Below are 26599 nucleotides of genomic sequence, written 5' to 3'. Positions count from 1 at the left end.
GGCCCCTGCTTTTTTCATCTGACCCCTGCTTTTTTGATGAGGTGAGTTTATTTGTTTATGATATATTTATGCTATTAATTGTTTATAATTTTGTTGCGGAGCATTTTGATCTTCTAATTCTTTTCACCTATTGTTAATATCGAGTCTTTAGTGAATCATTAGTTTTCTAAACAAGTTTTATAATATTAAATGTTTATTGACCATTAGTACTTTGTTTTTCATAATCTCTTACATTTTCTGTAAAATTTATGCATTAATGTTGTAACATCCAGGAAAAAAAAATGAAGGGTTGATTTTGCAAAGTTCAGAAACTGAAGGTGGTAAGACGTAATATTTTTTAATGGGAACTTAAAAATCTGAAAGAATCTATATTCTTTCATTTTTTTTCTTCATATTATTTCATTACCTAAACAAAAAGAGAGGGAGAAAGAGGTGACGATGAGTGGAAGGAAGGAGGAAGCAAAAGCAAATAAAATTGGAGCTTAAATCTTGTAAAAAAGGAGATTTTACAACAATTGCCATCAAATTGAAGGTATAAATCATGTCTTTAGTCCTTAATTGGTTAGCTAAGGTTAACTTTTATAAACCCTTGTTCTTAGAAATTGGGTGTAATGGGTTAGGGTTTGTGTATAGATGGAAAAACCAACTTGTTTGAGGGTTGGGGATGATTATGGGTCATACGTGCACCTATTAGTTATGGGTTTTTGTTAAACTCTTGATTTTAGCTAGAAGTGAACAAAATCACAAGACTATGTAGATGCGATTTCAAAATATTAATTGATGATTAAAATTTATGATGTTAACTTGGTTATTGACTAAATTGTCAGAATTATGAGTTAAGTGTTTTGTAAGACTTGAATGTAGTTGTTGATTTTGAAAAGTTAAAATATGTGTATTATATTGTTAGAAACACTTGTAGAAGTGTCAAAATTATGAGTTAAGAGGAAGGATATGGTCAAGATGGACCATGAGATGTAGATATTGATGTATGATTATATCTATGCATATATGATTGTATAGGTTGATCTTTCTTGGATATTTGGCTTGATGATTATAATTGATGCGTGGAATTTCTTGTGATGATATGCATGCTCGGATTGAAGGTGAGTTCATAGTATATATGTGTATGTATGTATTCGATTGATGGTAGTGACTCTGGTGTGTCTATGCACACTAGGGTATGATTCGTAGTGACTCTAGTGTGTCTAGTCACACTAGGGTATGATGGTAGTGGCTCTAGTGTGTCTAGCCACACTAGAGTATAATTTGTAGTGGCTCTAGTGTATTGATCACACATTAGAGTATGATTGTAGTGGCTCTAGACGTGTTCCGGAGCACTCTAGAGTATGTACTTGGCACTTGATTGTGTCTTGTGGTGAATTTACACCTCGGGTGTAAGTGGGACTCTAATGATGTCGTAGATGCCTTAGTTTGTCCAAGTATGATTGATTGCATGCATATTTATACTCATATACTATGTTCTCACTAAGCGTTAGCTTACTCGTTGTTGTTAAATGATTTTTTTATAGGTTCGGGTTTACTATTGTGAAGATTGCTTTTGGATACTTGCTTTTAGCTAACGCTAGTACTTTTGGTAGTTGCTTGGAGTTGGGTAGTTACCCCAAGGATCATGCTCTTGTTACTAGTGTTGATATTGTTATTTTATAATTTTGGGTCAACTTTACCACTTTGAATTGATCGAATCGTTAAAAAGGAAACCTTAAATTGATGTGTGTATGTCGGGTGGTTGAATATTGTTAAATTTGAATGGTTTTATGTTTACTAGTAACGGTGTCTATTTAGGTTGTGTAAAATGTGTCAATATGGTCAAAAAGTATCAGTTTTGGTCAGCAGGTAAATGATGCGCTGCATCAGTGTGCCATCAGGTGTTGTTCTGTAAAAAAAAATGGTCGGTTTTTCGAATGTCGCTTGGAGGTCGTTTCAAGTGGTATCAGAGCATGGTTTAAGGGATTTAGGTATTTACTTGTTAGAGTACGATGCCTAGACTTAAACCGTAGAGTTATGTGTGAATTATGTAGGACCTATCTACTTTCTAATTAATACTGCTTGATAGGTGTGAGATGCCTATAGTGTGTAGGTTGACTGCAGAGATTTATGAGTTGAAGTAGTTGCCTATGGCAAATAGGTGGACGGATGAGGACTAGTATGCTGATACGTGTTGTTTGGGCTTTAATTTCTGGTGTGGTATGTGAGAACGCATAAAACTTATTACAAGATAGAAACCACCGTTTAGGTTAGAGATAATTATTTTAGCTACTATGAGTAGGAAGTTAGCGAGGATTGCATGATAATATGTGTTTTACGTATGCGACAAACTTATATACATAATGAGGATTGATACTTGAATTTAAATGATATGTGATTTAAATGTTGTGTTATATGGATTGTGTGAATGTCACGTTTTGTCATGTAACGTAATCTTTATACTTAGAAAAAGTGATAGGGCTCGTGATTGTAATAATGTCTGGCCAACACTATTATAATTGTGTGGCGTGTCACACGAACTAGTATATCGAGTACCGAACGATGGGACGTGATATGTTAGGAGAGGTTTCCAATGAGTAGGATGTGTTGATTGTGAGAATGAGTAGACTTTGGTAGATAAAGTAATGAAGGATCACCAGATCCTAGTAGTACCTTTGAATGGGTTATTTTGATGATAAGGGCTCCGTATTTTGATAAAGGGCGATAGATTGAGAGTGATGTAGACGAGCCGATATGGCAAGTCTTGTAAGGATTTTCCCTTACCCTAAGGGTTTGTGTGCATAGACGATGAACGTCAAGAGAAGCGCATTCGTAGAGAATAACCATTTCTCGAGGATATCGGGGCGGGAAGACAAACGCCGCAAGGCATGTGAGACGACCCGTCCTAATCCATCTGGACGAATACATTACATTTAGTTACATCGCGAGGTACTTGACCTCTATATGATACATTTTACAAACATTGCATTCGTTTTTAAAAGACAAACTTTCATTACATCTAAAGTTGATGGCATGCATACCATTTCATAATATATCCAACTAAAATTGACTTAGTAATGATCTTGATGAACTCGACAACTCGAATGCAACGTCTTTTTGAAATATGTCATGAATGACTCCAAGTAATATCTCTAATATGAGCAAATGCACAGCGGAAGATTTCTTTCATACCTGAGAATAAACATGCTTTCAAGTGTCAACCAAAAGGTTGGTGAGTTCATTAGTTTATCATAAACAATCATTTTCATCATTTTAATAGACCACAAGAATTTCATTTCCATTTCCCATAAATATACGTTCCATGTATAGAGACAAAAATCATTCATATGGATTGAACACCTGGTAACCGACATTAACAAGATGCATATAAGAATATCCCCTATCATTCCGGAAAATCCTTCGGACATGATAAAACAACATCGAAGTACTAAAGCATCCGGTACTTTGGATGGGGTTCGTTAGGCCCAATAGATCTATCTTTAGGATTCGCGTCAATTAGGCGTGCACTAATTCTCAAAATTAGTGATGTTCCCTAATTCTTAGGCTACCAAGCAAAAAGGGGCATATTCGGCTTCGTTCATTCAACCATATAATGTAGTTTCGATTACTTGTGTCTATTTCGTAAAACATTTATAAAAGCACATGTATTCTCAGTCCCAAAAATATATATTGCAAAAGCATTTAAAAAGGGAGTAATAAAACTCACTATACTGTATTTTGTAGTAAAAATACATATGACGACATTGAATAATGCAAGGTTGGCCTCGGATTCACGAACCTCAAAGAAGTAGCCCTTAAGAATGTCCAAGTTCGGGTTTGAACCCGCGACGTCCCGCTAACCCGATAACATCCTTAATCACTCTTCTGACTCCGCTTTTTCTGTTTTATCATTTTTTTATTATTAAGATTTTAATATCTTTCATCTTAGTTTTTACGGTTTTGAATTATTATCATATTATCTAACTCATAACCATAATCAAAACCATAATCATGATCATCATCGTCCTTATCATCATAACATCATCAACTAATCAATATTTTGTGATCATGTCATCATTATCATTCTAGCTCACACCATTATCATCATCATCATCATAAAATTTCTTCGTCGTGCATACTCACATCCTCATACGATCATCACATCATATCAACTTAACATAATTTTTATCATCGAATCATTAATCCTTTATCACCTATAATTAAAGTCCATGAGCCCAAGAACAAATAGCCCGTTTATATAAAAAAAGAGCCCAAATATAAAAATCCAATTTGTGTAGGTACTTGAGTCCACCAAGCCCAAAACATATATTATATAAGTTAGATCGATGGATTTTGTGGTTGTGACTACCATCGCCCGAACAGAAACAATAAACACATCATCATTCGCTCAACATATTCATCGTGTAACCATTATTATTATATCATTCATTATCATCTTATATTCGCAGCTCACCATCATAATCATCAACATGTAGCCATCATCATCATCATGTTGCATAACATCACTATCAACTTTCTATAGCAAAAATAATGAATCATATCCACACGTCATTTTTTTCCAATATGGGTCGGCCATATATCGTGACCCACATCCACAAGGTTTTATCTTGGATTCTTTTATAATGCATTTTATCTAATCTTCAATTCATTCAAAATGACAAGCTACCAATTGTGACCCGTCAACATCACTCATTCACATCATCTTCTTTATTGCATATGAGACTAGAAATAGAATACAAAAACATAATAAAATAAGCGTAGCAGTAACCAGATTTTATGATGGTGGTTACTGCAACATTATCGATTCATTATCATCGTTACCAACTTCATCGTGCATCACCACCTTCATTGTACATCTTCTTCTTTACTTCAACAGAAGAAACATCGATATAGAAACAGTAGAAGATTGTTTTGGGTTGCGAGTTTGGTGAAACAACAACAACAACAAGAAGGTATGGTTTAGAAGGTGGTTGTGGGTGTTCGAATTAGACAGGAAAACAAAAGTAATAACAGCGTAGCAGATGAACTTACGCAGATTGCATGGAAGATTACACGAAACGCGTAATTTAGTGGTCATTGTTACTATAGCATAAGCAGCTTACACGGATCGCGTAATTTTCTTATTAAAGTACACGTTTTGCGTAATGTCCCGGCCAATTATACTGTTGCATCGCTACCTTAACACTTGCAGGTTTGGTTGATGGCGGTTTAAATGGGTGATGAAGAGAAAGAGAAGAAATGGTTCTTTGCTCAGGTGGTGATGATAGAAACGGTAGTTGTAGAAGGTGGTTGTCGATAGAACAAGTGAAGGTGGTGATTTACTTCGGTCCTTAACAGAAACAGATGAGTTGTGGTTGTAGATGGTGTTTGAAATGAAGAAGGGGATGTTGTTTGGCCTCGGACATAAACATAGACGAACCCAGTTTGATGATGAATGATGATCGTTGAAGTAGAAGAAGAAGAAGAAGAATTGTGGGTTTCCATGGAGGAGAATAGAAGAGAGATTATAGTAGTGGTGGATTGTAGGGTGGTTCTATGGTGGTAGCCGTTTATTATGATTCAAAAGGTGGTTGTGACGGGTTATTTACGGCGGTGTTGAGGGTGGTGCTCCGGTTGTCAAGAAGGAGCATAGAAGAAGAAGTATCCGATGGTTTTTGTTAGATTAACAATTGAAAAAACAAAGGGTTTGTTATATGGTGTAGATAGGTTTTTTTTCAAGAATTGAATTGTATGTGTATATATGATATATTAAAGAATATATAGATGGAAGAAACATCACACAAACTCTCGTGATATCAATTTGTATGTGTATGAGTTAAAGTAATAACAAGTTGGTATAAATAATAATATATAATATATAAACGTGAGAAAATGTAAATCATTTAAGCAGCCTTCAATTATTCTACCGACAGTTCTTCACGGAATGCTATATCGTGTCCATTGCTAAACAGTTAACGTATAAAAGTGTTCCTAAAAATCCTAAATTTTTAAATTAAGACCATTTATTTATTCTGGTCATTACCTGTTTGAAACCTGATCAAAAAGGTTCAAAAATTATTTATTTTCTGTTCCAATTTATATGTACGGAGTACTAATATTTAATTTTAAAAAGGTAAAAATACTTTTAACAAATCTAAAATCTTTGTAATCGGTTTACAGTTCAACTTTTATTTTAATACTTCATAACCTCATGTTAAATCTATATGAACGCTAACGAAATGTCACCCGAGTATTACAGACGTTTACCAATTAAGCTCGAAATCATTTATTTTTAATATAATCCCTTTCTATATATAAACAGTTTTAAAATAGCAAGTTTAATTACTAAACAAATAAATTATATATTTTGTTTTTAAACAAATAGATTTACTATAACTTTATATATTTACAAGTAATATTTTTATACAGATTTTTATATACACACACACACACACACACACATATATATATATATATATATATATATATATATATATATATATATATATATATATATATATATATATATATATATATATATATACATAAACATAGTTTTCATTACATCGCATTTTATTTTATTTATTTTAAAATATATATTTTAATATTTAGATTATATAATATTCTAAATTATATTTCAAATTATAAATACCTATTTAAATATATATATGTTATCTATTTACAAATAATTGTTCGTGAATCGTCGGAATTGGTCGAAGGTTAAATGAATATATGAAACAGTTCAAAATCTTTGAAACTTATCATTACAGACTTTGCTTATCGTGTCGAAATCATATTTAGATTAAGTTTAAATTTGGTCGGAAATTTTCGGGTCATCACAGTACCTACCCGTTAAAGAAATTTCGTCCCGAAATTTGAGTGAGGTCGTGATGGCTAACAATAGAAATGTTTTCATGACGAATATGAGTTGATGAATAGAGTTTTATCATCATCGGGTAATATGGATAAAACAATTTGACTACTCGAAGAGTACGAGTGAAGCTATTATTAAATAGTGAAATGAGAAAGACATTGTTTCATCATAACTTTTTGACTAGTCATGGTTGAGTTTCGGAATTCAAGGTATTTAAAGAAAATCTTTGAAATCTAGAAGATATGATTCTTCGACGAGTAAGGAAATTAAGATCTCTATAATTAAATACGGTTATCTGCCTCGATTACTCTGTCTGATATTTCCATTTTAAATTAAACACTTCCTGTAGTGACCCGAACTTTTCCATGTTTATATATATATTAAATGAAATTGTTATTTACATGATTAAGTGTTTCCAACATGTTAAGCAATCAAACTTGTTAAGACTTGATTAATTGAAATAGGTTTCATATAGACAATTGACCACCCAAGTTGACCGGTGATTCACGAACGTTAAAACTTGTAAAAACTATACGATGACATATATATGGTTATATATATAGTTAACATGATTTTATTATAAGTATGTATCTCATTAGGTATTTTAACAATGAGTTATATAAATAAAAATGAGACTATTAATTTAAGAAACTCGAAAACGATATATATAACGATTATCGTTATAACAACGTCTTACTAGGTACATATGAATCATATTAAGATATTGATACACTTGGTTAATTATGTTAAATGATAAGTAAATATATTATTAAGTGTATTAACAATGAAATACATATGTAAAAATAAGACTACTAACTTAATGATTTCAAAACGAGACATATATGTAACGATTATCGTTGTAACGACATTTAACTGTATATATATCATACTAAGATATATTATATATCATAATATCATGATAATATAACAATTTAACATCTCATTTGTTATAATAAACAATGGGTTAACAACATTCAACAAGATCGTTAACCTAAAGGTTTCAAAACAACATTTACATGTAACGACTAACGATGACTTAACGACTCAGTTAAAATGTATATACATGTAGTGTTTTAATATGTATTCATACACTTTTGAAAGACTTCAAGACACTTATCAAAATACTTCTACTTAACAAAAATGCTTACAATTACATACTCGTTCAGTTTCATCAACAATTCTACTCGTATGTACCCGTATTCGTACTCGTACAATACACAGCTTTTAGATGTATGTACTATTGGTATATACACTCCAATGATCAGCTCTTAGCAGCCCATGTGAGTCACCTAATACATGTGGGAACCATCATTTGCCAACTAGCATGAAATATCTCATAAAATTACAAAAATATGAGTAATCATTCATGACTTATTTACATGAAAACAAAATTACATATCCTTTATATCTAATCCATACACCAACGACCAAAAACACCTACAAACACTTTCATTCTTCAATTTTCTTCATCTAATTAATCTCTCTCAAGTTCTATCTTCAAGTTCTAAGTGTTCTTCATAAATTCCAAAAGTTCTAGTTTCATAAAATAAGAATACTTCCAAGATTGCAAGTTTACTTCCAAGTTTTCTAAATCCATTCCAAGTAATCATACAAGATCAAGAAACCTTTGTTACTTACAGTAGGTTATCTTTCTAATACGAGGTAATAATCATATTCAAACTTTAATTCAATTTCTATAACTATAACAATCTTATTTCGAGTGGAAATCTTACTTGAAATTGTTTTCGTGTCATGATTCTGCTTCAAGAACTTTCAAGCCATCCAAGGATCCTTTGAAGCTAGATCTATTTTTCTCATTTCCAGTAGGTTTATCCAAGGAACTTGAGGTAGTAATGATGTTCATAACATCATTCGATTCATACATATAAAGCTATCTTATTCGAAGGTTTAAACTTGTAATCACTAGAACATAGTTTAGTTAATTCTAAACTTGTTCGCAAATAAAAGTTAATCCTTCTAACTTGACTTTTAAAATCAACTAAACACATGTTCTATATCTATATGATATGCTAACTTAATGATTTAAAACCTGGAAACACGAAAAACACCGTAAAACCGGATTTACGCCGTCGTAGTAACACCGCGGGCTGTTTTGGGTTAGTTAATTAAAAACTACGATAAACTTTTATTTAAAAGTTGTTATTCTGGGAAAATGATTTTATTATGAACATGAAACTATATCCAAAAATTATGGTTAAACTCAAAGTGGAAGTATGTTTTCTAAAATGGTCATCTAGACGTCGTTCTTTCGACTGAAATGACTACCTTTACAAAAACGACTTGTAACTTATTTTTCCGACTATAAACCTATACTTTTTCTGTTTAGATTCATAAAATAGAGTTCAATATGAAACCATAGCAATTTGATTCACTCAAAACGGATTTAAAATGAAGAAGTTATGGGTAAAACAAGATTGGATAATTTTTCTCTTTTTGGCTACGTGAAAATTGGTAACAAATCTATTCCAACCATAACTTAATCAACTTGTATTGTATATTATGTAATCTTGAGATACCATAGACACGTATACAATGTTTCGACCTATCATGTCGACACATCTATATATATTTCGGAACAACCATAGACACTCTATATGTGAATGTTGGAGTTAGCTATACAGAGTTGAGGTTGATTCCAAAATATATATAGTTTGAGTTGTGATCAATACTGAGATACGTATACACTGGGTCGTGGATTAATTCAAGATAATATTTATCGATTTATTTCTGTACATCTAACTGTGGACAACTAGTTGTAGGTTACTAACGAGGACAGCTGACTTAATAAACTTAAAACATCAAAATATATTAAAAGTGTTGTAAATATATTTTGAACATACTTTGATATATATGTATATATTGTTATAGGTTCGTGAATCAACCAGTGGCCAAGTCTTACTTCCCGACGAAGTAAAAATCTGTGAAAGTGAGTTATAGTCCCACTTTTAAAATCTAATATTTTTGGAATGAGAATACATGCAGGTTTTATAAATGATTTACAAAATAGACACAAGTACGTGAAACTACATTCTATGGTTGAATTATCGAAATTGAATATGCCCCTTTTTATTAAGTCTGGTAATCTAAGAATTAGGGAACAGACACCCTAATTGACGCGAATCCTAAAGATAGATCTATTGGGCCTAACAAACCCCATCCAAAGTACCGGATGCTTTAGTACTTCGAAATTTATATCATATCCGAAGGGTGTCCCGGAATGATGGGGATATTCTTATATATATGCATCTTGTTAATGTCGGTTACCAGGTGTTCACCATATGAATGATTTTTATCTCTATGTATGGGATGTGTATTGAAATATGAAATCTTGTGGTCTATTGTTACGATTTGATATATATAGGTTAAACCTATAACTCACCAACATTTTTGTTGACGTTTAAAGCATGTTTATTCTCAGGTGAATACTAAGAGCTTCCGCTGTTGCATACTAAAATAAGGACAAGATTTGGAGTCCATGTTTGTATGATATTGTGTAAAAACTGCATTCAAGAAACTGATTTCGATGTAACATATTTGTATTGTAAACCATTATGTAATGGTCGTGTGTAAACAGGATATTTTAGATTATCATTATTTGATAATCTACGTAAAGCTTTTTAAACCTTTATTTATGAAATAATGGTTATGGTTTGTTTTAAAAATGAATGCAGTCTTTGAAAAACGTCTCATATAGAGGTCAAAACCTCGCAACGAAATCAATTAATATGGAACGTTTTTAATCAATAAGAACGGGACATTTCAGTTGGTATCCGAGCGTTGGTCTTAGAGAACCAGAATTTTGCATTAGTGTGTCTTTTCGAGTTTGATAGGATGCATTAGTGAGTCTGGACTTCGACCGTGTTTACTTGAAAAATGATTGCTTAACAAATTTTGTTGGAAACTATATATTTTTAACATGTGAATATTATGTGATATATTAATCTCTTAACGCGTTTGATATTATGTGATAGATGTCTACCTCTAGAACAAGTCCCATTGACTCACCTAATAATAATGAAGAGTCAAATGTAAATTGAAATGATTCGTGGACTGATTCACAAGTTCCCGAAGAGGAACCGGAAGAAGAGTCGGAACCGGAAGAAGAATCAGAACCGGAAGAGGAGGAACCGGAGGAGGAAATAGAACCGATGGAGGAAATAATAAAACGGTTAAGTAAAAGAAAATCCTCAACCAACCGACCAAGGTTAATTATGGTCAATGGTGTTTCCGCCAAGGAAGCAAAATATTGGGAGGATTACCAATTCTCCGATGAATCGGATTCCGACGAGAATTCCGATGATGTTATAGAAATTACCCCAACTGAATTTAAAAAAAGCAAAAGAAAATAATAAGGGAAAGGGCATAAAAATAGAGAAATCTAATTCCAACCCCGATGAACTTTATATGTATCGTCAACCCCCGAAGTCCTTAAGTTGTAACAATGACCCGGGAACCTCTAAACCACCAGGTTTTTCTAAACCATTGTGGAAAACGACAGCTAGTATTAGGAGAACATCATATATCCCTAGAAACTTGGCAAAACGAACCAAAACCAAAGAAGAAGAAACGAGCGAGTCGGAATAAGATAGTTGTATTCGTGTGGTGTAATATATGTAATATAGTGTGCTTATGCTTTATGATATATGTAAAAATTGCTTGTATTAATAAGTATTTTTTTATGAATCTAACGACTATCTATTTTATAGTTTAAAAACACAAAATGGATAGACAACCCAATATTTTAAGAGACCTACCCGGAGACATGATTGATGAAATCTTGTCTAGAGTCGGTCAGAATTCCTCGGCACAACTATTTAAGGCGAGATCAGTTTGTAAGACATTCGAAGAACGTTCCAAGAATGTCTTGGTTTATAAGAGACTTTCGTTTGAAAGATGGGGGATATCACATTGGGAAATCCATAAGTTACGATGTGTTTACTTTGACGCATATATTGCGGGGAACCCAAATGCTATTTTACGCAACGGGTTAAGAAATTATTTTGACTCAATGTATCCGAATATAGGACTTCATGATTTAGAAAAAGCGGCTAACATACAACATAAAGAAGCATGCTATGCTTACGGGTTAGTAATGTTCGCTTCTCACCAAAGTGAGAAAAAGAACATCGGGCTACAGCTATTAAACAAAACGTTCCCACAAGTGACGAAGTCGGTAATTGGGGTAAGAAATGAGGTTTTTAGGTTATTACGAGACAGTTGGTCATTACGTAACCCTCGTCCCTTTGACGACGTTACAACACGCTGTCTTATCAACGGCCATAACGGTTATGTTCCACAAGACCAAGGATGGGAAGTAGTCCTAGTAAAACCAGAATGCATGACTTGTTTCTGGACGTATGAATTACGTGTCTTTATTGCCTTTGCTGAACGACTTGTGTACTAGCTAGAATTATCTTCACAACTATCTTGTATCAAAGTTATTGTGTGCTATATTTCATGCTTTATGTAAAATAAGCGGTATTGTAAGTTTGTAAAATATTGTATAAAAGTTTTAACGCGAAATATTATTATAATCAGTTTTTCATATAGAATTGTAGTAGTTGAATTGTATATTAGCTACTAAGTATGAACTTAACGGGTAGGTACTACCCGAATTTAAACTTATAAAACGCTAATATGAAGAAAAAGCTTTTATAAATGAGTTCATATTATGCTACGAAATACTATTAACTACTCTTAATATTCTGTATGATTAACTTGTTCCATTTGACTATTTTGAAGGAAATGACACCGACTACTCGACACACCGTGAATATGAATGAAGAGGAATTCCGTACTTTTCTAGCTTTAAACATAGCCGCAGTACAGGCTGCGCTACATACCAACAATAACCTTGGATCTAGCAGTACAGGAAATCGTGTAGGATGCACCTACAAAGAATTCACTGCCTGCAAACCTTTGGAATTTGATGAAACCGAAGGACCGATCAGATTGAAACGGTGGACCGAGAAGGTCGAATCGGTGTTTGCCATAAGTAAGTGTACTGAAGAGGACAAAGTGAAGTATGCTACGCATACCTTCACAGGTTCTGCGTTAACATGGTGGAATACCTATCTAGAGCAAGTGGGACAAGATGATGCGTACGCACTACCGTGGTCAGCATTCAAGCACTTGATGAACGAGAAGTACCGTCCCAGAACCGAGGTCAATAAGCTCAAGACAGAACTTAGAGGGTTACGAACCCAAGGATTTGATATTACCACGTACGAAAGACGATTCACAGAATTGTGCCTATTGTGTCCGGGAGCGTTCGAAGATGAGGAAGAGAAGATCGACGCGTTTGTGAAAGGATTACCGGAAAGAATCCAAGAAGATATAAGTTCACACGAGCCCGCCTCCATACAACAGGCATGTAGAATGGCTCACAAACTAGTGAACCAGATTGAGGAAAGAATTAAAGAATAGACGGCTGAAGAGGCCAATGTGAAGCAAGTCAAAAGAAAGTGGGAGGAAAACGGTGATAAGAATCACCAATACAACAACAACAGCAATTACAATAATAATCGCAACAATTATCCCAACAATCGCAACATCAATCGCAACTACAACAAACGGCCCAACAACAACAACAACAACAACAACAACATCAACTACAACAATCATCCCAACAACAATAACAACCGCAACAACAACAACAATCAGAAGCAGCTATGCCAAAGGTGTGAAAAGTATCACTCGGGGTTCTGCACCAAATTTTGCAACAAGTGTAAAAGAAATGGTCATAGCGCGGCGAAGTGTGAGGTCTACGGACCAGGGGTTAACAGAACGAAAGGAACAAATGGTGTCGGAACCAGTAATGGCGGAGCAAGTAGTGTCGGAGCAAGTTATGCCAATGTAGTTTGTTATAAATGTGGAAAACCGGGCCACATTATTAGAAATTGCCCGAACCAGAAGAACACGAATGTACAAGGCCGCGGAAGAGTTTTCAATATTAATGCGGCAGAGGCACAGGAAGACCCGGAGCTTGTTACGGGTACGTTTTTTATTAACAATAAATCTGCTTACGTTTTATTTGATTCGGGTGCGGATAGAAGCTATATGAGTAGAGATTTTTGTGCTAAATTAAGTTGTCCATTGACGCCATTGGATAGTAAATTTTTACTCGAATTAGCAAACGGTAAATTAATTTCAGCAGATAATATATGCCGGAATCGAGAAATTAAACTGGGTAGCGAAATATTTAAGATTGATTTGATACCAGTAGAGTTAGGGAGTTTTGATGTAATAGTTGGCATGGACTGGCTGAAGAAGGTGAAAGCAGAGATCGTATGTTATAAAAATGCAATTCGCATTGTACGAGAAGAAGGAGAACCCTTAATGGTGTACGGAGAAAAGGGCAACATGAAGCTACATCTTATTAGTAATTTGAAGGCACAAAACTAATAAGAAAAGGTTGCTATGCTGTTCTAGCACACGTCGAGAAAGTACAAACTGAAGAAAAGAGCATCAATGATGTTCCCGTCGCAAAAGAATTTCCCGATGTATTTCCGAAAGAATTACCGGGACTACCTCCACATCGATCTGTTGAATTTCAAATAGATCTTGTACCAGGAGTTGCACCAATAGCTCGTGCTCCTTATAGACTCACACCCAGCGAGATGAAAGAACTGCAAAGCCAACTGCAAGAACTATTAGAACGTGGTTTCATTCGACCAAGCACATCACCATGGGGAGCTCCTGTTTTGTTTGTCAAGAAGAAGGATGGTACATTTAGGTTGTGTATTGACTACAGAGAGTTGAACAAACTTACCATCAAAAACCGTTATCCACTGCCGAGAATTGACGACTTATTTGATCAACTACAAGGCTCGTCGGTTTATTCGAAGATCGATTTACGTTCTGGATATCATCAAATGCGAGTAAAGGAGGATGATATTCCAAAAACTGCTTTTAGGACGCGTTATGGTCATTACGAGTTTATGGTTATGCCGTTTGGATTGACTAACGCACCAACTGTGTTCATGGGCCTTATGAACCGAGTGTGTGGGCCATATCTTGACAAGTTTGTCATTGTTTTCATCGATGACATACTTATTTACTCAAAGAATGATCAAGAGCACGAAGAACATTTGAGAAAAGTGCTAGAAGTATTGAGGAAAGAAAAACTGTACGCTAAGTTTTCAAAGTGTGCATTTTGGTTGGAAGAAGTTCAATTCCTCGGTCACATAGTGAACAAAGAAGGTATCCAGGTAGACCCGGCAAAAATCGAAACTGTTAAAAAGTGGGAAACCCCAAAAACTCCGAAGCATATACGTCAATTTTTAGGATTGGCTGGTTACTACAGAAGATTCATCCAAGATTTCTCTAAAATAGCAAAACCCTTGACTGCATTAACGCATAAAGGGAAGAAATTTGAATGGAAGGATGAACAAGAGGAGGCGTTTCAATTATTGAAGAAAAAGCTAATTACGGCACCTATATTGTCATTGCCTGAAGGGAATGATGATTTTGTGATTTATTGTGACGCATCAAAGCAAGGTCTCGGTTGTGTATTAATGCAACGAACGAAGGTGATTGCTTATGCGTCTAGACAATTGAAGATTCACGAGCAAAATTATACGACGCATGATTTGGAATTAGGCACGGTTGTTTTTGCATTAAAGACTTGGAGGCACTACTTATATGGGGTCAAAAGTATTATATATACCGACCACAAAAGTCTTCAACACATATTTAATCAGAAACAACTGAATATGAGGCAGCGTAGGTGGATTGAATTGTTGAATGATTACGACTTTGAGATTCGTTACCACCCGGGGAAGGCAAATGTGGTAGCCGGCGCCTTGAGCAGAAAGGACAGAGAACCCATTCGAGTAAAATCTATGAATATAATGATTCACACTAACCTTACTACTCAAATAAAGGAGGCGCAACAAGGAGTTTTAAAAGAGGGAAATTTAAAGGATGAAATACCCAAAGGATCGGAGAAGCATCTTAATATTCGGGAAGAAGGAACCCGGTATAGGGCTAAAATAATTTGGGTACCAAAATTTGGAGATATGAGAGAAATGGTACTTAGAGAAACTCATAAAACCAGATACTCAATACATCCTGGAACAGGGAAGATGTACAAGGATCTTAAGAAACATTTTTGGTGGCCGGGTATGAAAGCCGATGTTGCTAAATAAGTAGGAGAATGTTTGACGTGTTCCAAGGTCAAAGCTGAGCATCAGAAACCATCAGGTCTACTTCAACAATCCGAAATCCCGGAATGGAAATGGGAAAACATTACCATGGATTTCATTACTAAATTGCCAAGGACTGCAAGTGGTTATGATACTATTTGGGTAATAGTTGATCGTCTCACCAAGTCAGCACACTTCCTGCCAATAAGAGAAGATGACAAGATGGAGAAGTTAGCACGACTGTATTTGAAGGAAGTCGTCTCCAGACATGGAATACCAATCTATATTATCTCTGATAGGGATGGCAGATTTATTTCAAGATTCTGGCAGACATTACAGCAAGCATTGGGAACTCGTCTAGACATGAGTACTGCCTATCATCCACAAACTGATGGGCAGAGCGAAAGGACGATACAAACGCTTGAAGACATGCTACGAGCTTGTGTTATTGATTTCGGAAACAGTTGGGATCGACATCTACCGTTAGCAGAATTTTCCTACAACAACAGCTACCATTCAAGCATTGAGATGGCGCCGTTTGAAGCACTTTATGGTAGAAAGTGCAGGTCTCCGATTTGTTGGAGTGAAGTGGGGGATAGACAGATTACGGGTCCGGAGATAATACAAGAAACTACCGAGAAAATCATCCAAATTCAACAAAGATTGAAAATCGCCCAGAGTCGACAAAAGAGCTACGCGGACAGTAAAGGAAAAGATATAGAGTTTGAAATTGGAGAAATGGTCATGCTTAAGGTTTCACCTTGGAAAGGCGTTGTTCGATTTGGTAAACGGGGGAAACTAAATCCAAGGTAAATTGGACCATTCAAGATTATAGATTGTGTCGGACCAGTAGCTTACCAACTGGAGCTACCTCAACAACTCGCGGCTGTACATAACACTTTCCACGTCTCAAATTTTAAGAAATGTTTTGCTAAAGAAGATCTCACTATTCCGTTGGACGAAATCCAAATCAATGAAAAACTTCAATTCATTGAAGAACCCGTCGAAATAATGGATCGTGAGGTTAAGATGTGACGACCCGAGAATTTCCGACCAAATTTAAACTTAATCTTTATATGATTTCGACACGATAAGCAGAGTCTATTTAATTGAATCTCAAAATCTTGGAAAAGTTTACATTAATTCATTTAACCTCTAACCATCCTCGACGATTCACGAACAGTTGTATGTCAATAAAAATGTGTATATATATATATATATATATATATATATATATATATATATATATATATATATATATATAATATTTTGAAATAATAAAATATAATCACATGAGTTAGAAAATGTAAAATAGTAAAACAGAATCATTAAGTAATTATGAAAAGTGAATCTATATATGAATATATATGATTTCTAATATATTGTAATATATATATATATATATATATATATATATATATATATATATATATATTACATAAATAATAATACATTTATATATAATACAAGTATACCTATAATTGTTAAAAATAATATTGTTATTACTTCTAATATTAATGTCAATACTAGTGATATTAATATTATTTTAAATATATAATCTATAGGTACGAGTTTGATATATATAATTGTTATAATATTATAATTAGTACTATATGATAAATAATATTATTATTAACATAATTTATAGATATTATATTCATTATTATTAATAATAATATAATTGTTAATACAATTATATTATTATAAATTTTTATTATTTTTTATAATATTAAGTGTATTATTATTATTAATATGTTTATATTTATTAATTATGAATACTAATGATATATGTATATATATAGAAATCCAATAAAGAATCCGATTTACTTTCATGTCACCATCTGCCTTTCAACTGTTTGAGATTAGATCGAATCCAAATTCAGATACAAAACCAAATTTAGTTTCCTATTCCTTTCTCCTTTTCATTTTATTTTTTATTTTTGTTTCCTTTCCTTTCTTTTCATTGATTAAAATAGTGTCATCCGTGATTGCACAAAGAAGGATAAACTTGAAAATAGAATGCAGACAACAAACAATCCAACACCAGAAACACCCCACCACCTACTTTATATTTTTGTTTCATCCGAATTTGTTACAAGTTACTTTCAAAGAATATGATAACAGTAAATACTATGTTTGATTTTAAAATCAACTTTATAAATGTGTGATGATACTTCATCATCATCTGTCACCCGCTATACTCACAAACACTAGACACTCTACTACTATCTTCGTCAAGAATCATCATCACTTCACCATCAAATCACAATCACCACCATCTTTCACCATAAGTTCACCAAAAGAAAATACCATATAACTCATTACCTCTACTAGTGCTGTAACGTGTGTTTCTGCGAGACCAGTCACTCATATCAACTTCAAAACACCATGAACAAATCACTGAAAACCCTGCTATCCTCCTGTCTACTTGAGTAACTACATCTACCATTAATTATTAAATCTCTCTTATAACGGACGACCATCAACTTGGACATCATTGGTGGCGGCTGTATCCATATTTTTTTTTTGTCTTCGCGTTTGTTTTGCTGCTTTCAATCAAACATCACAACCATCGACTACTACACTGTACGACTACTACTCCTAAGTGTATATTCGGTGTTAAAGGGGAACGAGGTACAATAACGAGATAAGATGAAAATAAGGGAGGTATAGATAATGAAAACAAATATATATTAAAATGATTAGTCATAGTTTATATATATTGCATTTGCTTTGCAAAATGGGTGGGACTAGCCACTACACTAATTTGGCCGACAAAAATTCAATCACTAATGCATTTTATTGATTTCCACTTAATTGAGTGTCCCACGTTTTCTTTTCCCTACCTAATTCCTTTTTTTTATTCGAACCCCACAACCCATCAAGTCTAACATAAACCCTTTTAATTAACATATACATGTTGAGGTCGATGAGGAAAACCGTGAATTACGATGATGTGATGAGAAATGATATTTAATGATCTTGATGTAAAATGAATGATGTCGATGGGATGACTTATGGTAACAATATTAGTATGATGTATGTAAGTGTTAATGATGATGAACGATGGGTTAGATGTTAACCCTGGCAACAATGAACGTAAATAATGCTGTACGATGATGATAGATGTTTAAGTAACGATATAACATCAAGGATTACAATAAAGATTAGAATAGATGATGGTTACGTGATGATATGGAAGTTAACGATGGGATTGAAGAGTGATGATAATAATCTGAGAGGGTAATAGATTAGATGAATGATCTAACGGTTTATAACAAGAATGAACGAACGGTTTGGTGGTTTGTTAGGCGTTTGATTAAGCAATAGGTCCTGAGTTCGAACCCAGGCTACAGACTATTCTTTTTATCATTAAACATTGGGTCTGATTGGGCTGAAGTAATCTGGGCTGAACGGTTTTATCAAATATGGGTTGGAGGATTTGCTAGGCCTGAAAGAAACCCATAGTCCACAAGGCAGTAACATATATGGGATAAATGAATTAAAGGAGCTAATTAAATAAGAAAATAACGAATAGATCAGTGGTTGGGTTTGTTAACGGGGAGCGGGAGGTCATGTGTTCGAGTCTCGTATGGAGCAAATTTTTTTAGAAAAGGCTCAAGAGGGGTATACACTCTTAATTTTTTTTTCTTCCTATTATCATTATTATTATTATTCATTAAAATTAAATGCTAATATTAATAATTATTGTTAGTATTATAATTATTATTATTACCATAATTATAAGTAATATAACCATTATTATTATTACTATTATTAACATTATTAATGTAATTATTATTATAGATTTTGTCATCTAAAAGTATTAGTAAACATTATTATCATTAGTATTTTTATAAGTATTATTAATATTATTATAAATTTTATCATTTAAGTATTATTATTATTATTATTATTAGCATAAGTATCATTATTAACAATATTGTTATTATTAGTATTATTATTATTATTAATAAAGCTATTACTATTGTTATTATTGGTAAACTATTATTATAAAAACTATTATTTTTTTAGATAATTATTATGTACATAAAGTATACAGATTACATATACCATAATTATATTAACATTTCATATAACTACATATCAAACATATTATCATTTTTCTTATAAATACCTTCGTATAACAAACTACTGATTTTAAAAATAATATTAATCATATATATAACTATATATATGTATACATATCAATATAACTAAATGAATAGATATTAATCATTTTAAATATAAATATATATATAAAATAAATATATATAACATGTAAATTAAAATATAATATAAGTATATTTTTCTTTAAATGGAAATTAGTATAAATTCTATATAACCACAAATATATAAATAATATATTTATAAATGAAATTATGATATTTCTATTATATGTTTTAATAGAAATGCAATTAATATAGGTTCGTGAATCTGAGGTCAACCCTGCATTGTTCAATATAGTCATATGTATTTTTACTACAAAATACAGCATGGTGAGTTCATTTGATTCCCTTTTACTCTTTACATTTTTGGGCTGAGAATACATGCACTGTTTTTATAACTGTTTTACGAAATAGACACGAGTAAATGAAACTACATTCTATGGTTGGATTATTAAACTGAGTATGCCCCTTATTAAGTCTGGTAATCTAAGAATTAGGGAACAGACACCCTAACTGACGCGAACTCTAAAGATAGATCTATCGGGCCCAACAAGCCCCATCCAAAGTACCGGATGCTTTAGTACTTCGAAATTTATATCATGTCCGAAGGAGGATCCCGGAATGATGGGGATATTCTTATATACATATTGTGAATGTCGGTTACCAGGTGTTCAATCCATATGAATGCTATTTTTGTCTCTATGCATGGGACGTATGTTTATGAGAAATGGAAATATGAAATCTTGTGGTCTATTAAAATTATGAAATGACTAGTTATGTTAAACTAATGAACTCACCAACCTTTTGGTTGACACTTTAAAGCATGTTTATTTTCAGGTATGAAAGAAATCTTCAGCTGTGCATTTGCTCATTTTAAAGATATTGCTTGGAGTCATTCATGGCATATTTCAAAAGACGTTGCATTCGAGTCGTTGAGTTCATCAAGTTTATTATTAAGTAAATTATAGCTAGATATATTATGAAATGGTATGCATGCCGTCAATTTTTGTTGTAATGAAGGATTGTCTTTTCAAAAAAAAAAAAAAAAAACGAATGCAATGTTTATAAAATGTATCATATAGAGGTCAAGTACCTCGCGATGTAATCAACTGTTGTGAATCGTTATAATCGATATGGACTTCGTCCGGATGGATTAAGACGGGTCTTTACAGTTGGTATCAGAGCGGTGGTCTTAGCGAACCAGGTCATGCATTAGTGAGTCTAACTGATAGTCGTTAGGATGCATTAGTGAGTCTGGACTTCGACCGTGTCTGCATGTCAAAAGTTTTGCTTATCGTTTTTGTCGGAAATCACCTGCTTACCATCCTTTGGAAATTACCTGCTCATTATTCTTAGTCTAGACACGTTTTACTGCATTGACTGCATGAATAGTGTATAGATAAAATTCATATCTTAGCGTATCTATTACTGTAACTTTGCCTGACAACTTCCGTAGATTCCTCCGTAACTTATGGGATTCTAGTATTATATATGCATATGTAAATTATGCAGAGTACTAATCTACATCCTATAATCTATTTCATATCGAAAATCCTTCATCTGATCGTATGAGATGAATCCTGCAACCAATTCGAGTCCCTTAGATTCCGATAGCTATTCCGATAGTTATTCCGACGGCTATTCCGACATAGATGTTCACCTAAACTCCGAAAACAGCGTCATCGGCATGAATCAACCAATCAACCATTATCAATTCATTTGATGGGTTCGTAGTCGACTTAGTTAATGGAAACGCGCAGAAGGTAATCCCTTCCACCAACCAAATTCACCTCTTGACAATGAACCTGAAGCGTTTACCGGTGAACCTATTCGAGACACCATTTTCAGTCTCATTTCCAGGGTAACTCGATAAGATTATATTCTATCCACAATTCTGAACCTTATTCATCCACTTGTTCCGACCGACAATCATCCTGGAGTAATAAGTCAACGAACTTCGCGCTCGAATAATCAATTCGGAGAATATGGTGCAAAATGTACCAGCTTCATTAACATCACCGGCACCAACAGTACCATCAATAACAGCACCAGTACCATCAACAATCCATGCTTCAATATCATCATCTGTACTTTGAGTATGATCTTCGTTCTACCTCATTTATCTTCATTCGACATGGCGAATATGTAATCTCTAAAGTTTTAGAGATTATTTATTCTAGTTCCAACCGAAAAGCAAATGAATTTAATATCATATTAACTCATTAAATCCATGAATACATCTGAAGAAAATATATATGTATATATGTTTTCATAAAGATTGTAATTAAAAATTCTCTTGTACAAACTGTTAATGGTGAAAATATTTTAACGGGTAGGTAATACCCGAGGAATATTTAAATTTCACATTAATAAGTTACATTGTATGTTCTTCGAATCTGTTTCAACAGTCATATACTATCCTACTTACATTCACCGATATACAAATCCGTTCACCACAGAATAACCATATTCATCCAATTTTATATTTGGATTTTGATTTATCAGAAACCAACAAGTGGCATAATGAAGAAAACATTTGACAAAATAAAATTTGTTAGAAACAAACAAATTAACTATGCGAAATTTTGTTAAGAATCCACGCTAACTGTTCCTAGCTAATTGTTCCTAGCTAATTGTTCCTAGCTAACTGATTACATTTTTTTTATCGCAATTTAATTATCGCAATTTACATTCTCGCAATTTTATTTATCGTCATTTAATTTCTGTTATTTACTTTACGCACTTTATTTATCGTCATTTAAATTTCTGTTATTTTTTTTACGCACTTTAAATATCGGGACACGTATACAAGGTTTTGACATATCATATCGACACATCTATATATATTATTTGGAATCACCATAGACACTCTATATGCAGTAATGATCGAGTTCTCTATACAGGGTTGAGGTTGATTCTACAATAATATATATACTTTGAGTTGTGATCGAGTCTGAGACGTATACGGGTCACGACACGTATTAATTAATTCGAATATTATATATTACTAACCAGGGACTATCGACTGAGGACTACCAACATTGGACAATTAAAATGAATTAAAATATTGATTATAACATATGAAATTAAACAATTCTTCAAGTTTGCCACTTGATTTCATCCTAAATTTCATTTGTATCTTGATAATTATAATCTGCGTTCAAACCTTTTATGATTCTTAAAAACACCTCAATCGAAAGGATGAACCAATCGCACTTCATCTACGGAAGAAAAGATTGATGCATATAGTTATGCACCTAAAACCACTCGAAATCTGAGTAAACGTTTAACACGTAGCTGTACTAATTCCTTCATTACCCAAAATAACTTGGTAATCCCTTTCAAAATAGTAGATTTTGTCACAGCTTCAGCAAATCACTATCGACTTTTTGTTCGAAACAATCTTATTATAACTTTGATATATATGTGTGCTGTTTATTGTTACCGGGGAACCTTTCATATTCCACCATATTACCATCGGCGTTTAATCATCTAAAAACACAATTCTCCTGAAACCACCTCGGATTAATAACCGATGATTCAGATATCGTAGCATTAAATGCAGAGGAAACAGAAACATGGTAGATGGTATAAACGGCCAAAAGTTTGATGATAAAGAAAGGGGTGTTAGAAACGCTCAATAGAAAATTTGGTACTGAAAAACAGATTGAGCTACCCATGAAGGAGACCAAGGACAAATACAAGGGCCAAACCCTATATTCAAAGGATCCAGGTAATTCTGGATCCGATGAAGTCTTTAGAGAATATCTTGCTCCGAAGTCATGTTAAAATCTTGCGGAAAATCTTTCTTCATCAACCATCGAACTTAGAAATTCCAAATTATCATCATAAATATCTTCGATATTTCTGAAGATATTTTCATAAATATTCTTGTCCGGAATTATATACCTCTTCGTGCTATCTGTAATACATTATATTGGAAATTTCTGTAAAAGCTAAGTATAAACTATGAATGAATTCTGAAGTAGTGTTGGGAACTGAAGCATGAGTTAGTATAATATAATGACACTTGATCAACGTAATTATATTACAGTAAGTCATGCTGAGTTTCTAATGGGACGTGATGATTCACAGAATCATAACGTCATCACGTGCCATGTTACATAACTCTTTTATTCTACTTAACTTCTGAACATATCAAGAAAATATATTCTTGATAGTTCTATCCTCAGTAATTCTGGTAATTTAACAAATCAAATCGTGCTACTACCTTTCCTTTCTACCTTGTATATTATGATAATTTGAAACTCCATACCTATGAAGTCTGGACCATTATTTGCGAAAAGAAAACAAAAGTATGAATTTCCAAAAGAGATAGGGGGAATAAATCGCAGCAAATAGGAGAGAGCATTAACTATGGATAACAATGATTATAGGAGACAGAAGCAGGGACATCGAAATATAAGGGAAGATATAAAACCCAATAACAACATAGAAATTACAAACCGTGTATATCAATGTTTATCGCAACATAAAGACACGGGAGAATTAAAAACACTATAACCCCAAGTGCGAAGTAGAAGAAAGCAGATTCCTCCGGTGGAAGTTGGAAAAAGAGAATGATTGTTGTAAAAGTAAGGATAAGGACAAGGATCAGAACTGGATTAAGCAATTTCACAATCTTTTGGATGTATGAACTAAGAAAGAAAGTATAGGAATGGTGAAAATAATGGAACGGAAAAAGGTAAATTTATAATGGAAATATCAGACGTAGTAATCAGGACAGATCATCGCATTTAATTAGAGAGATCCTAATTCCCTTAAATTCTGAAGAATCAGATCTTATTTAGATTTCAAAGGTTTCTTTTAAATTTCGGAAATTCATCCGTGACTATGTCAATAGTTAAATCTCTATCTCAATCTTTTGTGACAGCTTCACGTGTACGCTTAACATAATCGAATCGTTTTGTCTAAATTAATCAATAATGATAAAGCTTTATTTATCAACTCATATACGTCATGAAAACATTTTTATTGTTAACCATGACGACCACACTCAAATTTCGGGACGAAATTTCTTTAACGGGTAGGTACTGTGACGACCCGAGAATTTCCGACCAAATTTAAACTTAATCTTTATATGATTTCGACACGATAAGCAGAGTCTATTTAATTGAATCTCAAAATCTTGGAAAAGTTTACATTAATTCATTTAACCTCTAACCATCCTCGACGATTCACGAACAGTTGTATGTCAATAAAAATGTATATATATATATATATATATATATATATATATATATATATATATATATATATATATATATAATATTTTGAAATAATAAAATATAATCACATGAGTTAGAAAATGTAAAATAGTAAAACAGAATCATTAAGTAATTATGAAAAGTGAATCTATATATGAATATATATGATTTCTAATATATTGTAATATATATATATATATATATATATATATATATATATATATATATATATATATTACATAAATAATAATACATTTATATATAATACAAGTATACCTATAATTGTTAAAAATAATATTGTTATTACTTCTAATATTAATGTCAATACTAGTGATATTAATATTATTTTAAATATATAATCTATAGGTACGAGTTTGATATATATAATTGTTATAATATTATAATTAGTACTATATGATAAATAATATTATTATTAACATAATTTATAGATATTATATTCATTATTATTAATAATAATATAATTGTTAATACAATTATATTATTATAAATTTTTATTATTTTTTATAATATTAAGTGTATTATTATTATTAATATGTTTATATTTATTAATTATGAATACTAATGATATATGTATATATATAGAAATCCAATAAAGAATCCGATTTACTTTCATGTCACCATCTGCCTTTCAACTGTTTGAGATTAGATCGAATCCAAATTCAGATACAAAACCAAATTTAGTTTCCTATTCCTTTCTCCTTTTCATTTTATTTTTTATTTTTGGTTCCTTTCCTTTCTTTTCATTGATTAAAATAGTGTCATCCGTGATTGCACAAAGAAGGATAAACTTGAAAATAGAATGCAGACAACAAACAATCCAACACCAGAAACACCCCACCACCTACTTTATATTTTTGTTTCATCCGAATTTGTTACAAGTTACTTTCAAAGAATATGATAACAGTAAATACTATGTTTGATTTTAAAATCAACTTTATAAATGTGTGATGATACTTCATCATCATCTGTCACCCGCTATACTCACAAACACTAGACACTCTACTACCATCTTCATCAAGAATCATCATCACTTCACCATCAAATCACAATCACCACCATCTTTCACCATAAGTTCACCAAAAGAAAATACCATATAACTCATTACCTCTACTAGTGCTGTAACGTGTGTTTCTGCGAGACCAGTCACCCATATCA

The 26599-nt window shown here is 32.7% G+C and overlaps 1 long non-coding RNA gene across 1 annotated transcript; it reads left to right on the top strand.

Moving 5' to 3' along the window:
* The first annotated feature begins 400 nt into the window (after window positions 1–400).
* LOC139899589 (uncharacterized) lies at window positions 401–1641 on the top strand. Its single transcript, XR_011777590.1, has 3 exons — window positions 401–532; window positions 1021–1103; window positions 1530–1641. It is a non-coding gene; the product is annotated as an uncharacterized lncRNA (long non-coding RNA).
* The last annotated feature ends 24958 nt before the right edge of the window (window positions 1642–26599 follow it).

This window comes from Rutidosis leptorrhynchoides, chromosome 3 (genome assembly GCF_046630445.1).
Source record: "Rutidosis leptorrhynchoides isolate AG116_Rl617_1_P2 chromosome 3, CSIRO_AGI_Rlap_v1, whole genome shotgun sequence".
In the NCBI taxonomy this organism is placed as follows: Eukaryota; Viridiplantae; Streptophyta; class Magnoliopsida; order Asterales; family Asteraceae; genus Rutidosis; species Rutidosis leptorrhynchoides.
This window is presented reverse-complemented; position numbering and strand designations above follow the sequence as displayed.